Source organism: Lagopus leucura, unplaced genomic scaffold (assembly GCF_019238085.1).
Source record: "Lagopus leucura isolate 7727_CA_CO unplaced genomic scaffold, USGS_WTPT01 Super-Scaffold_100004, whole genome shotgun sequence".
Taxonomy (NCBI): domain Eukaryota; kingdom Metazoa; phylum Chordata; class Aves; order Galliformes; family Phasianidae; genus Lagopus; species Lagopus leucura.
Genome location: NW_024962264.1, coordinates 27605656 through 27617737, shown reverse-complemented (window position 1 = coordinate 27617737; position 12082 = coordinate 27605656). Strand labels below are relative to the sequence as shown.

The 12082-nt window shown below is 46.6% G+C and overlaps 1 protein-coding gene across 1 annotated transcript in view; it reads right to left on the bottom strand.

The window, feature by feature from the left end:
* The window catches only part of ADGRL3 (adhesion G protein-coupled receptor L3), a 488009-nt gene extending 479106 nt beyond the window's left edge, over window positions 1–8903 (bottom strand). The window contains exon 1 of the mRNA XM_042871027.1: window positions 8643–8903. The gene's annotated coding sequence lies outside the window, so the exon portion shown is untranslated. The remainder of the gene's footprint in view (window positions 1–8642) is intronic.
* Window positions 8904–12082: the final 3179 nt, after the last annotated feature.

The window sequence follows — 12082 nt, the reverse complement described above, 5'->3', positions numbered from 1 at the left end:
TCAACAAAACTTTATCCCTGTGAGCTGTATAACAAACAGTAACGAAGTTGACTTTTTGGATGGGAAACAGATAATGCTGACTCCAGGAGGCAACAAACCAACACTTTGGGTCATGGTTTGGGGTTTTACTTTTTAGTTATGGTGGGTTTTTTGCTTTTATTGCTGTTGCTGGTTTTTTTTTTTTTTTTTTTTTTTTTTTTTTTTTAACTTCTACAAGAAGCATCTTCACAACTCTAACTAAAGGATAATGTTATTGGTACAGAATTAGAGATTCATGAACATAACATAGCTTGATATATCAAACAACACATCAACATGTAGCCCCCAAACTATGTAAATCTTGGCAAAATTGAGGCCTAAATCTGCCCTGGACAACATCAAACGTAAGATTTCAAACCTCTACTGAGAAAGCAAGATAATTTCTCAGTACACACACTCTATTCTCACTTCTGTGCACTTGTGTTGTCTTCTCTTCCCTTTGCAACACTGCGACTCCCCACACATTTTTAAAAAAGCCCAAACCCAAAAACACGTTGCACAGCTATCTCACTGTCATCTATTACTCAAGAAAGGTCTCATTGAACAAATGTCTGTTCAGAGGCTCTAAACAAATTTCATTTCTGAACACCACTGTCTGCAGCCCAGCGGGCCATTTCACCAAGATAAGATCACACATTTAATCAAACGCTTCAAAAAAAGAAATACACACCGAGTTTGCTTAATAACGTCAAATAATAAAAGTGCAACGCTGGCAGCATACTAATTTTTAGTACTCTTTCTTCTTTGAGGGTTGTCTCAATAGTCAAGGTCAACCGTACATGGGATTTCTTCTAATTAGGGTTTCTGGTAAAGGCTAGACCTGCTTATTCTCACCGCTTAACCACGGTTTTCCCTAAAATGAAGACATCTCTCTTTCATTTTAAATTAAATCATTGCAGTATCCCATCCAAGTGTGACAGACAAAACTGCACAACTCTGTTAATTCAATAGAGAATGTATGTGAAAGACAACAAAACCCACATCTTTTGTGGTCAATGAGGAACCACCCACACAAACGTCTACGGTACAAAAGAAAAACTGATTTACAGAAGAGAAAAAGAAAAAGATTACCTGCTCAGTGTTAGACTACAGCTTCTACTGCAGAGCAGCACAGACACATTTGAGTTTTGAATGAAGAGCGGACCTGGCACCCCTATATCAACGCATGCTTTGTCATTTATTTTAATGCAGTAGGAAGATGCAGAGCAGCATTATGTCACTGCAGCTACAAAATACATCCGTATTACTACCAGTCACATTTCCACGATATTCATCACTAATTCTCCTAGTACTTTGTCACTGACTTCTATCATTCCATTTATGTATTGATACGTATGCACACCAGTTTTATCACAATGATTACCGCTTAGACCCACATTACATGAACTTGGGAAGAACCCCAGATCCTAGCTGTGATCAAGCCTGCTGCTTGAAAGGGGTCAGACAAAAGCCTATATCCTCACCCTTGCATGGGCCCATGGGTTATGCTGGTCTGCCCTCTGCTCACACAGGACAAGCAAGTGATCAAGCGTGAAGACATCAGGGCAGACAAGCCCCCATCTGCTACTCCCAAAGCTAGAGGAGGCAAACAGAAAAGCAGCTTCTAGGCATATTGCCCCACCAGAGTTCTTCTCCCTGCTGCAAACATCCCCATAAACACCTTTTCATAGACACCACATCTCTGCTGTTCACAGCAGAGATCCAGATTTTTTTCACTGAATGGAAAAATTACTGCTTTCTTAGTTTAAGCTGGTATAAACCATTACTAAGGTCTACACACAGCACCCTTCCACTGGTGCTCACCAGCAATCCACCATCTCATCTCTACTGCATGCATGGAGCTGCTCATAGGATCAAACATTCTGTGGACAAACATCTGATCCTAGAGAATCAGTGATACACAACCATATTTCTTGTGAAATCAAGGATATTTATACAATTTACAAATTTACAACAATTCTCTTGTTGCATTGCAGACTTTCCTACCAAATCAGCAGTGTTACATGGAGAAGCACTCCCCATCCCACAATCAAAACACATTACACAGACTTTAGAAGTCATTCCCAATTGGTGACCTAGTTAAAGAGATCTATAAAGTGCATTACAATTTTAATTGTGGAACACTTGTCAAAAGGTCACAAGTTATCACTCCATACAGTGTAATCGCTATTTTTCAAACACCTTTCAGGATAAATTTCACACAAAGAGACACGCATAATTTTGGAGTTAACCCAACTAAGCAGAACTTGTATAGGCCTTCTTTTAAAATACAAGAAATAAAAACAAACAAACAAAAAAAAGGAGATGTAAGACAGAAGAGGAAAAAAAAAGACATATATAAGGATTAGCAGCAGTTGATTAGTTGCCTTCAATCAGTTTTAGATCACCCAAGAAAGGTAGTGGTCGCAATCAAGTAATAAAGAAGAAATAGCTTACTCTTTCCAATGATAAGAACTTGCCAGAAACTTCAAAAAGAAGCCACCTCCAAATAGAGACCCTTCCCTTTGGCTGCCAGCACTCAAATGAGGTTAGGGAGGAGTGGACTCTGGGTCCACTGGATTACTCACACCTGTGCTCTCAGGGCTGGCCATGCCCTTCACCAGGTGTTCAATCACTGCTTCGAGCTGGGACCTAACGGTTTCCATACAACCACTCCACACACCTGCATTCATTAAAGATAATCCAAACTGACATTCTCTTCAAATCTGTGCTGTGGGAGTTTAAAGTGCAGGAGTCACATCATAATTTCCCTTGGAAATGGGATATATATGCACTACATTTCCAAATGATTCAAGGCCGTGATTGCAACATCCTAAATCTGAAGGAATAACAGTTTAGATTGTGCACAAAGTCAAGCAAAGACATAGCATCCAGTTGAGCAATTTGTTGTGTGCTCGAGGTTTAAAAAATATAAATGTTTCTCATAATAAACCATTGACTATGTGATTGTAGACCAGTTCTGTTCACAGTACCTCCAGGCAGCCCTGACAGGAAGAGCCCTTCAGGACAGAATCCAAAAGGCTTTTATTTACTGTGGGGATAATATTATCTAGAAGACAGTGGGGGAAATAGGGGGGGGGGAACATTAAAAAAAAAAAAAAGAATAGCTAAAGTATACACCTTACCTAAAAAATAAATACATAAACAAAAAAAACTGTCTCCTTTGAACCGAATGACAGGAATTTCGAAGTGATCAGTCAGTAGCGCACACGCACACACACACACAATTGCTAAAGAGGTGTGAAAGAAAAGGAGTTAACATGATCTCCTAAACCCTCCTCAGCTCTATCCAACAGTGAAACCTATTCAAAGAGATGGCTTCGATGGGCGATTTTTTTTTTCCTCCTCCTTTCCCTCAGCAGTCTTTGGAATGGCTTTGAGGGAAAGAAGAGGAAAAAAAGGAAGGAAAAAAGCAAGCTATTGAAAATCTCCTTACAGGGTCAGCTGTCACTGAAATGCACTTTAGTATTCAGGGTACCCACCCATGCAGAACATCAAAAACTGGGCTGAGGTCCCTCTCTATTCTAACAGGCTCAGGCCAGCACAGGGTGTGTGACGTGGTGTGGAACAGCAAAGCACACTGCCTCTGCAGGGCTCTCAAACAGCAGCACCAGCCTATGGAACACAGCTGGGGGTCACCATGCTTTGCACAAGCAAAGAGGCTGTATGGGTTGAAGCCGACTTGTGCTGGCACTGCTGGAAATTGAAACATCTTCTCAACTGGAGATTTGTGGTCTTACATCATCATACAAAGTTCAGGCTTACTGATGTGCCATCTCCTGAATGAACTCCCCATTATCTCCCTTCTTCCTGTTCTTTCCAGGCTGCCTATGGAAACACAAGTCTTAGTATTCACTCATCATTCTGTGGAAATAATTGGAAAGAAAATACAAAACAGCAGAAAGTCAGGCAATTGCACATTCTTTACATTTCCTGAACTTTTTCTTCTGCTGTATCAAGCTAAACCTGAGCTTCACAGGCTGCTGAGCATCTTGGCCAGGCTTTGCAGGTTAAACTAAATTCTCCATCTAAGCTAGATGGGCTCTCAGTTGTCTACCATGACCATCTCTGACACATTCCTGTCCCCTACATTAACATATTCAAGAAAGATGCAAACTGCACTTCCATGCAGCAATGATTCTTCTCTTCTACTCTCTTTGTGGAAAAACTACTCACTAAGACAGCCTTGGGATCAGCAACATCAAATCGGAAACAGGCTGCTACAGCAAATAGCAATGATCAGCCTCAAACCTGATTAAATTAATGGTTGCTCAGCATTCACCCCCCAAACAAATCTGTTTTGTTTTCATGAATACACATACCTGTGTATATATGTCTGTGCTTATGTTTGCAATATAGGTGCAAATCTTAAGTACCTATTTTCCACTTATTCAAGATTGAACAACAACAACAACAAAGCAGACCTCTATTTGCTCCCCCCCAGAAATAACTGTGCTTGGTTGTGTGTGCCCATAGGAGAAGCGAATGCACTAGGACTGAAATAGTCAGAATATTTCTACCTATATTTCTCTCATTGGAAACTGTGTCCATTCATTGAGGTTCCTTACGTCAGTAACCAGACACTTTATTTCTGTGGAATGGGAAAGGTTAAAAGTGTTAATAGAGAAGGGACTTGTATCTGATGAGCATTACAAGCAGACTACTCATCCTTGGTTTATGTCACTTAGAGCATTTCTGAAGTGTTAGCTGAAGGTGTTAGGTTCAAACCAGAAGAGAGACAGCAAACATGAGCACCTTTGCATAGGACATCACAGTAGGACCATACATTGATCACATTTTAAGGACTACTTCTGCAAAAGCATGCACATTTATCTTCACCTCATTTTAGCTTTGCACTGTAGTAAGAGAACATTCACGCTGATCTTTTGTATTTATGATGTTTCATCATAAGTTTAAGAAATGCATAGCTTCACTGAGAAGTGCAATCAATGACTTGAATTGATTTATACCAGGTAAGGATCCAACTGCAATCAACTCAGTAAGCTTTTCCAATTAATAGTAGGAGAGCTATGAATCAATCTATTCAAAACAGTACAAAAAATTCCAAAGATGGTCCACAGTACCACTGAAATGAAATTTTTATTGCCTGAAGAGTCTGTTTTCCTTGATACAGCCACAGATGCACGGTGCAGTGACTGATAAACACAATGGAGAAGCTGTGGATGCCCTCTCCCTGGAGGTGCTCGAGGTCAGGTTAGATGGTAAATCCCTATGGGCAGGGACTGGAACTGGTTGGGCTCTAAGTTTCCTTCCAACCCAAGTCATTCCATGAGTCTATAACTAAACACGTTTGACTCACAGCCAAAACCAGAAGTCTCTCTAAAAAGGCCACTGAAAGAAAACTTACAGCCTAAACACTGTGCTTATTGTTTTTACCAATCAGTTTGTCTCAGCCATTTCCATCCCATAGGTGTCTTCTGCAGACACCACAGTCTGCATCCTACTTCACTTCTCCATAGAAGAGTACCTATTCACAAGGAACAGTGCACTGTCGATATATATCTAGTGGGAAGCATAAAGAAAGCATTACACTGCATCCCAATGGGAGTGCATCTGTTGAAAGAAAGAGGAGCTGGCAGGGAAGAGCTGGGAATCCATGGTAAGACCTCTTCAGAGCTTCCATGCTCACTGGGTATATCCCACCTGACAAGCAGCCTCCTATCAGAAGTGGCCAGACAACACGAGTTTGCTCTGCAGGGCCATCCTGTTGTCTCAGCATTCCCTAGTCTCAGCACAGTATCAGCACCACCTCCAATGTGAGAATTTGGGTGCTGCATTTCCAGTGCTCTCTTGTGATGAGCAGGAATGTTCCAAAGAATACAAAGTTCTGTTAAAATCACTCCCATCAGAGCACTGAGCTGTTTCTACAACCAACTAGTAAGACAATGAAATAAGTTCTCTTCCCTTATTTACTTTTTTGCCTTGTGCCCAGCCTTCATATCATAGCTTTTCCCTGATCCATTCTTCCTTGCCAAATTCCGCATCTTTCATCAGTCTCTAGCCCATCCTTTAAGCCGTGCCACACAATAAACAGTTTCCCAGCCAATCTACACCAGTCTCAACGCTATTAGTATCAAAATTTGCAATAATAAATCAGCAGCTCCCAGGACTGCTCCATTTACAAAGCCTTCCCTCTCCCGTGTGCATCTCATTTACTGGCATTGATGATGCATGCGCTCATGCTCTGAATGTGAAAGCCCTCCCGGCGGCACCGCACTCCCCAGCTGACGTGCTGACCGAGGCGAAAGGTCGGGCATGCTGCTCTCCAGTAATCCAGTCCACACCACTTTGCACCTTCCATTGGGCGGCACAGACACCCAGCCAGCACCGTGCAAGCACCTCCTCCTCCGAGCCCGCCTGCCTTCCCCGCAGGGCCAGCGAAGGGCACTGGGTTCATGTTGTGCTGTGGGAGCAGCCACATCAGAATGAGCTCCTTCAGCCCTGCAGCCAGCACAGAACGGGAGTGATGCAGCCACCAATGGAGACAAATAATGGAATCACACAAAACTCATGTGCTAGCTCTAGCTTTATGAACTCCAGTCATTCTGGCACACGGAGATCCATGCCAGCCTCATTGCTGCCAGCAGGTAACAACACAACGGCTACTTTGTAGTAAACCACTCTCAGCATGGAAAAAGCTCTGCTAAGCAGCCCCAACCACAACAAGGGGATTGTGTCCCTCCTGCAACCAGAGCACAGCCATTTCACCTTCAGAAAAGCTCCCAGCCCCTCTCTAAACTTTGTCACCCAGCAGCGGCACAGGCGGGCGGCTCTGCGCCCTTCCTGTTCTGCTTTCCTGAAGCAACGGCTGCAGGCTCGCCGACACCAGCCTCTTTAACCTGCAGCACCTGGCTTGCCCCGTAAAACTCGGTGGAAGGATTTTTCCTAATGAATACACAGTAGAAGCCTGTTCATATTGCAAGACCCTGGAAATTATGATAAATGAGCTCGACGAGGCACACGCTGCTACTCAATACCAGGCAAGCAGCACTGGCTGCACTCTGAGACAGCATTCCATAACAAAAAGAAATGCATTCATTTCAACTCCAGAGAAGATTTTTTTCTGTTGGCTTTAAGATTCTCCATCCAGCACCCTGGAATAACCAATGCCACAGTATCAAAAAGGAACAGTGACTTGCGGGCTCTCTTTCTGCCCCATAGCAAAGCACAGAGGGCATTCTCAGCCATTTATGTTTGTACCTCAGCCTTCTTCTAAGCAGCTAGGGCTGGGAGAGGGGAAACGCTAATACCTCCTCATGGGTAATCCAAACAGGAGTGTAAATACAACAGACTCAGTTGTCGTGGCCAAAGCTGGGAATGCTACAGTGACGAGCACGCAACAATACATTTCTTTTGGCTATGTATGAGTTGTTTTAACTACAGCAGAGAAGAACAGCATGCTGATTAGGATACGGAAAGATGCTCCTTTCCTACTTCACAATCTATCCTGGAAAAAAAAAAAAAAAAAAAAAAAAAAAAAAAAAAAAACAACACAAAACCAAGCAGCTGCACATCACAGGGTGAAAAACCAAAGCAATGCTCCTGTGGACAGCTCTGGGCACTGATGAGACACAGACCCCAAAGTAGAGGTGCCCAGGGAGCATTTCATTGAATCATTAAGGTCGGAAAAGACCGCTAAGATCATGTAGTCCAACCAACAACTCATTTCTGGGCACCACAGCCACCCACCAGCTATAAGGCACTGGTTAAATCTGGGCTTCCTATACTGAGAAGGCAAATGAGTGCTCCCTTATTCAAGACAGGCAGCTACCACCACTCTCACAAGCATCTTTGCAAGTTAAATAGTCAAAACACGGTTGCAAAGGGAAAGCAAATATTCTAGCAAGCAAATAAAAGAGCTTAAAAAAAAAAGAAAAGAAAGAAAGAAAGAAAAGAAAGGAGAGGGAGAATAAGGGGAATGCAATTTTTACCATTTTCTTCCTCCACCCATACATACTGGCCCCTCTCGTTCAAAAAATGTCCCTGCTGAACACAGCCCTGCAGACAGCCAGCAAACACCAAACACCCCAGACAGGCACCAACCTGGGCTGTGTGTTTCCCTTTGCCTGCAGGGACAGGGCTGCACACCCCTGCCCACCCCACAGCCAGGCACACGCAGCCCCTGACGCACCCCGGTTCAGCATCATCCCAACCACAGCCCTGTCCTCCTGCTGCCATCCAGGAACGCGGCGGCTTCTCCACGCACCCCTCCAGCAATGCAATAGGAACATCCATTCTCTGAGGGGTATAGGCATGGAGCAGCAAGGGAAACTCGGGGATTTCTACGGGTAACAGCAGCAAAGCCACATATTCCTTCCATAGGGAAGGAAGAGCAGGCACAAAACCTACCAGGGCTCTTCCATCTCCTTGCAGCCGTCCATCCCCTTCATCCCCAGCACGCAACCCTCGTTACCTGCAGGACGCAGCCTCCCTCCCCCGAGGACCACCACCCTCCATAGGAACCAATGGGATCCGATGGCAGCGGGCAGCCCTCAGCCCGGCGCGGGTTGGATGCAGGGCCGGCACCGATCCGTGAGGCACCCGGTGGATGGAGGGCGCTCGGATGGAGGGTGCTCCGTTACCTTTAGTCACCTCCGGTTGCCGAGATGCCAATCCCCATCGGTTCCTCAACAACCTGCAGCGGGGAGCTGCTGCTGCTGCTGCCACAATCCAGTCATGAAAAGCAGAGCTGGCCACGGTACCAGGAGGCACACGAGGAGCAGGGATCGTCGCCCAATGAAAGAAAAATGTTAAAAATAAAAATAAAATTAAAAAAAAAAATTCAAAGGGGGGTATGAGGGGAAAGGAAGAAGAAAAAGTCTCTCCTCCGCTGCCTTCTCCTCCCGCAGCTCACACTGGATCCCGGAGGGTGTGTGGGGATGGGGAGGCGGTCTTTCCCCCTCTTCCCGCCGCCAGCCCCCGGCCGCAGCCCCGCGGCTCTACCTCCTCCAGGTGGGCAGCCTCAGGGCCGGGGGGTGGCCGCGGAGCCCGCACCTCCGCCCGGGCGATCCGAATGCGGCACGGTCATCGCCCGCCTTGCTGCTGCTGCTGCTGCTGCCGCCGCCGGGGACGAGGAGCCGCTGCCGAAGAGACCACCAAAAAAAAGAAGGGGAAAAAAAAAAAAAAAAAGAAAAAAAAAAAGAGCAATCTTCCACCATCCCCCTTTTCTCTTCCTCCTCCAGCAGCACCAGCCGCTCTCCGCATCCGCTCCCTGCCCCCGGCCCCGCACTCCGCCGGGGCTGGGGGACACAAAGGCTCCCGCGCGCAGGGGGGCGGCCGGCCCTCAGCTGCCCGGAGCCCCCCGGAGCCTTCCTCCTCCTCTTCCTCCTCCCGTTGCGGACACCGTCAGCCCCGGCTCGGCTGGGCTGGGTGGGCGCGGGGGGGGGCCCACGGCCGCCGGCAGAACGGCACGGCACGGCTCACACACGGGGAGGGGGCGGCCCGGCAGCGGCAGGCGGCGCGGCGCTGCTGCCCTGCCCGGCGGCGGCCGCACGGAGCCGGGCGGGCGGCGAGCCGAGGGGCGGGGGAGCGCCGAGGGCCCGGATCTGGGTTGCGTGGACGCGGGCTCCACCTAGCAGCCGGCGCCGCGCCGCGCCGACCCCGGCCCCTTCCTTTTTCCTTTCCCCTTTTTCCGGTGCCCACCTGCACCCCTCACGATCGCGGCTCCCCGACCCCCGCCGAGAGGATCCCCCAGCTCCCCATTGGCCCGCTGCTCCCAGCCCAGCGGCCAATGGCAGGCAGCCCACCGAACCAGGAATCCCCTGCTGGATTCTCCAGCTTCCCATAGGATGCTCTGCCCATTGTAGCCAGCAAAGCGACCCATCATAACCATGCAATCCAGCACAGAACCTGCTGGATTTCTCACCTCCCCATTGAAGGATCAGGAGCAGAGCATTTCTAGCTGGATTCCCCATCTCTAGATTGGCTGCTCTGCTGGTGATCTCCAGCTCAGCAGCCAATCGCAGACAGTTTGCTGGGCTCAGAGTCCCCTCCCACAACTCACTGAAGATCAAGTTCTTCAACAAGCTCCTAAGAATCTCCAATGGCAGATCCTACAGTCTTGCAGGATCCTCTTGACTGGGATGATGAAGGCATCAATCTCATTTGTAAACATAGACCATGGATCAGAAGAATGCTTTCACACATCCCTACCTGCATCTCTAGGTTAGGTTGATGGTTGGACTTGATCTTGAAGATCTTTTCCAACTTAAATTACTCTTTAGGCATGGAAATGTGTATTTTATGTTAAGAACTGCTATTTTGGAGGCACTGATGTGTTGAATAAAATCACAGAATCATTTGACTTAGAAAGGATTCTTAAAGGTCATCTGATGTAACTCCACTCCAATGAATAACAACACCTACAGCAACACCAGGGTGCTCAGAGCCCCGCCCAACCCAGCCTTGAATATCACCAAGGACAGGGCATCCACTACCTCTCTGGGCAACCACATAGTAAAAAAACTTCTTCCTTATATCCAATCTAAATCTCCCCTTTTAGTCTGAAACCATTTCGCCTTGTCCTAAGAAAATGGACTCTGTCTATCCCCTTTCTTCTTACAGCCAAATAGTCTGTCCCCTTTCTTCTTACAGCCCTCTTGTAGACGCTGGAAGGCCACTATCAGGTCTCCCTAGGGCTGTCTTTTCTCCATGCTGAACAGCCCAGCCCCTCAGCCTGTCCCCACAGTGGAGGTGTTTTATCCCTCAGGTCCTCCTTTGGATGTGCTCCAACAGGTCTATGTTTCTCCTGTACTGAAGGCTCCACATGTAGATGCAGCTCTCCAGGTGAGTCCTCACCAGTGCAGAGTGGACGGGCAGGATCACCTCCCTCTCTGCACTGACCACACTTCTTTGGATGCAACCCAGGATACAGTTGGCTTTCTGAACTGCAAGGGCACACTACTGGCTCATGTCTAGCTTGCCATCCAGCAGTCCCCCAGGTCTTTCTTACTAGGACTGTTCTCCTCCTTTCATCCCCCAGCTTGTACTGCTCGCAAAGGTTGCCACAACCCAGATGCAAGACCTTCCCCTTGGATTTGTTAATCTTCATGAGATTTTCCTGGGCCCACTTCTCAAGCTTGTCCAGGTCTCTCTGGATGGCATCTTGTCCCCCAGGCATATCAATTGCACCACACAGGATATACTGTGATATACTGAGGATATACTCACTGTTGATGTCTTTGATGAAGATGTTGAAGTATTGTAAGTCCCAGGACTGACCTTTGAGGGACACCATTCGTCACTGGTCTCCATCCACATATTCAGCCACTGACCACCTCTCTCTGGGTACGATCTCACAACCAGTTCCTTGTCCATCAAACAGTTCACCCACCAAATCCACATCTTTCCAATTTGGAGAGAACATCAACAATCTGTTTTGCCAGTGATAACATTGAGACTCATCTCGCTGACACTGGGGAAAAAAAAAAAAAAAAAAAAAAAAAAAAAAAAAAAAACCGGGGGGGAAAAAGGGGGAAAAAAAAAAAAAAAAAAAAAAAAAAAAACCCACACACACAGAAAACATACATACAAAAAAAGAAAACAAAGCATCTATACGTTATAACAGATCTATCCCAAGAGTTTCTGCTTCCAGCAGACCTCTGTGAAGTCACGCTACAGAACACCTGGCCTCTCCCACCAGGCTGCAGAATTATCCCCAAAAGTCCAAGCAAACAGCACGCAGCCTTCTGCAAATGTTTACCTTATGTAAAACTGGGTTTTAAACCAATTAAAAAGCCATTGTGTTTTGGCCTTGCATTTGGCTTACCAAAATTGCTCTCTCCTTGAGTGAGAGCCTTAGGGCATCCATCTCTCCATCCTCAGCAAACTCCTCCTCCAACAGCCCTTCTTCCAGGGACCACATGAGAATAAAGAAAAAGTAAAAAAGAAAAAGAATCTCAAAGTCCTTTTTCCTGCCTCTACCAGGATACTCTGAGATGTGAGACTCTCTGAAATGTGATTATCTCTCCAACGACATTCACCACATCTGCTCTGGGAGTGAAACAAAGCCATACAAGCTGCA